This window comes from Balaenoptera ricei, chromosome 18 (assembly GCF_028023285.1).
Source record: "Balaenoptera ricei isolate mBalRic1 chromosome 18, mBalRic1.hap2, whole genome shotgun sequence".
NCBI lineage: Eukaryota > Metazoa > Chordata > Mammalia > Artiodactyla > Balaenopteridae > Balaenoptera > Balaenoptera ricei.
Window position 1 is genome coordinate 41,430,585 of NC_082656.1, and position 5,199 is coordinate 41,435,783.

General features: G+C 37.1%; 1 pseudogene; it reads right to left on the bottom strand.

Annotated features, from left to right (window-relative positions):
• Window positions 1-657: 657 nt before the first annotated feature.
• On the bottom strand, window positions 658-4,085 carry LOC132352424 (WD repeat domain phosphoinositide-interacting protein 3-like; annotated as a pseudogene).
• Window positions 4,086-5,199: the final 1,114 nt, after the last annotated feature.

Below are 5,199 nucleotides of genomic sequence, written 5' to 3' on the forward strand. Positions count from 1 at the left end.
CTCCAACACAAAGACGGGAACTCCCAAAATCGAGACACAACTACACTATGGATTACAGCAGGCACGGAGGAGAGACGAGGGACTCTCCGGGAAAATGCCTGGCATCTCAAACTTGGCAGTGTCTTTTTCCTTCATGTTCAGATGGGAGGATTTCCCACTTAAATCTGGTAATAATGTTTACCAGATGTTACCAGATCTAACATTTACTCTTTGTTTATTTCCCCATCAAAAACTCAGTAAAAATGATAGAATCTGTCACCAAAGACAAAATTCAATTTGTCTCTCCTTTTCTCAAGAGACCCCTAAGGTTGTACGGAGCCCCAAATGCAAGTGCTAGGATCTGGTGGTACCACTGAAATGAATGTCACAGCTGATCTAAAGGTAACAAGCCAGCAGTCAGGCACGAGATGCTTGGAGCCCCTGGAGTGTCCACAGTGCCCTGATGAGGATTGTTTCCTTAATACTGGAGATGGAAAGCCTAGCTTAGGAAAAACAGACAGCCACATAGGCTTTGAGACCAGAGTTCCCGGGCAATCCCTCCAACACCTTACTTAAGAGGCCCCAGAGCGCAGGCACCAGCCCCAGGAATTTGAGAGGCCCATTCAGCGCTCTCAGTGGCAATCTGCCGTGGGTATTGATTTTATGCCCAGTGAATAGTCACAGCCTGTCGTAGGTCATTTCTAAAAACTGTGCATAGACGTCCCGCTTGCACTCCCCCTTGGGTTAAACAGGAATTTGTAGTAGCTGTCTCTGCACAAATCACAATGACAGCATTTGGCTCTGTTCCAAAGGCACAAATGTATGAAGAGTCTGAGGGAACCTGATACTATTAAGAACTGCACTTGGAACTGAAGTATTTCGGAAGGAAATTCACTGACGCCAAACTAGACTGTTTATTCCTTCTTTAAAACTTTGGCAGCAAAGTATGCAATGTGCCATGGTTTTCAGGCTCACAGATGAGGAAAGCATCTTGATTGAAGTTAATGCAACAAATATTAGCTGCTTGAAATCCTCTTCGTAGTTCCTGGATTAAATGCCCTGAAATATCAAGTATTCTTAGAAGGGTCCTCTTTGCATATGCGTTCAAATTCTTGTTCCCTGGTGGTTGAGAGCAATGCAGCTCAGGACGCCCTTGTGGGCCGGAATGCCCAATGACGACTTCTTGGTGCTGGCCAGGTCCGTGAGTAAGCCTGTGGCCTGTGTGCCTGCCTGGGAAGGCAAAGGGGGTAGTTATTACTATTGGACAGACACAGGAGATCTTTAGGGTTATAGAAAGTTTCAAAGACCTGCAATTGATGGGAATTGCATGTAAATGTAAACACCTTAATCAGAGTACAAAACAAGCACAATTCTAACTCAGCTTTGACTTCTGTAGAAAATCCTATGACAATAACAGTTTTCTTTTCCAGGTCATCTCAGATCATCACTTTGTTGGGAGGGTTTTTTCCCCCACCATCAACTAAAGCTAAGTAGTGGCAGCAAAATAATACTTCAACATAGCCAACTCTTCCTTCTAGAAATTCTTGTTCTTTTTCTTTTGGTGAATTGGCGTTATAGAATTGGAATCCATTTTTGATCCCACATGCAAAGAGTCCATGGTCCTGGTTGAAGCCGGCATAGAGCAACCAGTATCCCTGCGGGTTAGACCTCAGGAAGTTCAGGGGGCAGTGGCGGGGGGTCCGCCGAGCTTCAGTGCTGCCTGCTGCCCAGTGTTTCCTTATAGCCTGCACAGAAGCTCCATGGTTTCATTTTGCAAGTATTTATTAGATGCAGCTATGCAGGAGCTGCACTCACAGCAATGAACTGGTTCTTCCATAAAGCTCCTCATGTGAAAACACAAAAATAACACTTTTAGAATAATGTTCTGAGTTGCATGAGTACTATAGGTGTAAGAAGTCTAATGGCACTCTGACCTTTGGCATTTGGGAAGTGTTCCAGAACAAGGACTCATCTGAGCTAGTTGTGATTATTAGGGGAGAATTAAAAGTTCAGGTCTAGGTGAAATAATGATCACAGACATTATAGCAAAGGCATGCAAATACACTGAACAGAAATGTAAAAATGCATACAGTTAGTAATTCTGGAATGTTAATTCTGAGGTGTAGTGTAAGAGAACAGGGGGCACATGTGTAAGTCATGAGAAATATGAAAAACTTGAGATGCCCGTTTCATGGAACCTATAATTTTTGCTGTGGTTCTAGGGTATTTTTTAAAACCTTAATATAAGTCAGACTTGTGCTATAAAGATCACATTATAGATATGGTTTGGAGATTGTTGACAAAATACATTAAAAAGATGTACAATTAGGAGTCATCACAAAATTTCAGGAGATAAATTGTGAGTACTTGAGATAAAACAATGACATTCCATTTTATGCAGTTGCAATAATTCATTTCCCTTTGCCATTGTCCTAACAGAGTTCAAATTTTGGTTCAGGAATCCCCATTTCCCACATATCCTGTGTACACTGGAGAACACTGACCACATCCCTAGTGCGGGAGAGATGGCAGGGTACACTGAAATGAACCAGTGCTTTGTATCCCACTGGACAGGCATTGATTAAGTACTGAACATACAAAAATTATTTGCTCATTCTTGTTGGAAATGCTGGAACTGATGGGCTTTTTCTGGAGGCATGTGTGAGAACAACAACTGTTGAAACCACTACATTTACATATTAACAAATGATCATTGACAATCAGAATCACCAATAGAGTAAAAGCCATGATTTGTCACAACTCTACTTATAATTTAAACCACTTTGTGTTGGGTTTTGGTTACCTTCAACAAAAACATCCTAAATAATATTTGGAGTCATCTAGGTGATTCACAATCATATTTAGGCCATTTAGAAGATCTTGTCTCTCTTTGCCCTCTATAGGTTTTTAAGAATTATTACATTTTATAAAATCTGTGAAATTGAATAAGGCAAGTTTAGGTAGAAAGGAAAGCATTAACTTTCAATGTCCTTGCTTTAGCCTATTTTATCAGACCCTTAAAGTTATTTTTATCTTGTTTTGATGCTTAATTTTATATAGCATGTGAAAGCATATTTGTCTGCCAGGGCCTGATAATTATTTTCGTAGTGATTTAATGATATCTAGTCACTTAACAAATAATATTCTCTATATGTTTTATATTGAATATATAAATGTGAATGTTAAATGGTAGTTTTTATTTTTCTTATATTCTATCATAAATATTAACAATATATGAACAATAAATGATTTGTATCTGTACTAGCATGAAATACAATTTTTTACTCAAAAACTATGATGAGTGACATAATTTTAATTAAACCTGTTTAAAAAACAAAAGGAGCTATGGCTTCCTTGTTAAACAAACATTTCACTGGTTTAAAATTTAAAGCAGCTGTACTTAGCATGGCAAACAAGAACCAAGACCTTCTCTGACAACAATCTAATATCCAGCCTATATATTTTTTCTTTATTTCTTTTTTTACCGTGCGGCTTGTGCAATCTTAACTCCCCAACCAGGGATCGAATCTGGGCCCTCTGCAGTGAAAGTGCTGAGTCCTAACCACAGGACAGCCAGGGAATTCCCATACATTTTTCCTTATTCATTTATGACACTGCTATGCTGTACATAGTTGCATTTTCTTTAAAAGGTGCACACTCATTTCTTTTTGTCCTTTGCACATCTCTCTGTGTCTGAAAGGTTTTCCTTCCCACCTATTCTATCTGATGATCTACTTCTCATTTGCCAATCTTAACTAGATTTTACTTCCATGAACCCTCAATTGACTTTCAGAGGTGGCAGAAGTAATAAACTTCTTTCTCTAATATTTAATGACATGGTAATTGTACACGAGAAAGTAATCTGATCAATAGTATTCCGATAGCAGTTTGAGTATATCACCATTATAATGCTCTGTATCAGCAGTGGATTTACCATAACCTAAATGGAACTTAAGACTCAGAGTCCCTTCACTTGCATTGGTCCCTTTGAAGTGTCTGTACATGGTTTTTTACTTGTACACTGTAATATTTTTCTTAAAAAGCTCCCCCCCCCCCACAAAATTAAATAAGCTTCCAACCTGGATGTACTCCTCACACTGTCTCATAGTTATCTGCCATTCTAGTCTGAAAGATTTCAATGAGAAGGATCTTGTTTTATGCAAGTTTATTTCTTTAGTGATACTCTGTTGTATATAACAGAATCAATAAAGATATGTTGAACAAATCATATCATTGACATGATGGAATTGAGTGTAAAACTGGAAAAAAATATGAGAGAAAGACAGATAAAATTCCTTTAGGAAAGAAAAAAGAAGAAAAACTTTGATACATTTACCTACCTGATACACCTAGAAGGTAGAAAATGCTCATGTTACCCAATATAGGTAGACAGCCAAACTGACAACTTAATTTTTTATTAAAAATTCAACTTCAAGTTTATGTAACAAGAAAATTTCGTTGGTGGGTTTAGTTTCTCAGATGTGTGGTTGTGCTTAACAGACAAAATCACTTTCACTGTTTTCAAAGCATGGAAAAGACTTCTAAAGAACGTTGGGTTATTTGAGAGTATACCTTGGGGAAATAAGAAAAAGTGATTTCTCTGACACTACTCCATCAATATCAATAATCTACTCTGGATTCACATGTACCTGTATTTGTAGTGGAAGAAAAACTGTCTATGATCAGTTTGTAAATATTTGAAGGTCAATTTCAATTGAACTAGAAATATAATTCAAAGCATGCAGTAACTGAGAAATTCATATCAACATTTTTATGAGATATTAAGTAATTTGTACTTATACTCTGGAAATGTTTACTCAAATCCCTAAGATGCAAAATGAAGTAAATTTAATGATCAGTAATCATATATTCTCTTCATTTCTCTTATCTCCTACTCTTCAGCCATTTCCTCTCTACACCCTATCTTAGCACATTCTTTATAGGTTTTTCCCTATAAACTAATATAACGTATGGTTACATTAGTTAAGCTAAAAAGAAACATTAGGATGATTAATGTCAATATTTTTGAATGAATTATTTTTGATGATGCTTTACACTAAGTATCTGTTTTATACTAATAGTTATCACACATTCACATTTTCATTTTGTTTTAAATTCTGCTTAATAATAAGCCATTGATCTTCATAAAAAGGGTTAAACCCCAAATTATTTCATTACTTATTAAAATGTCTTAGGTCATCTTAGTAATGACCCACTTTG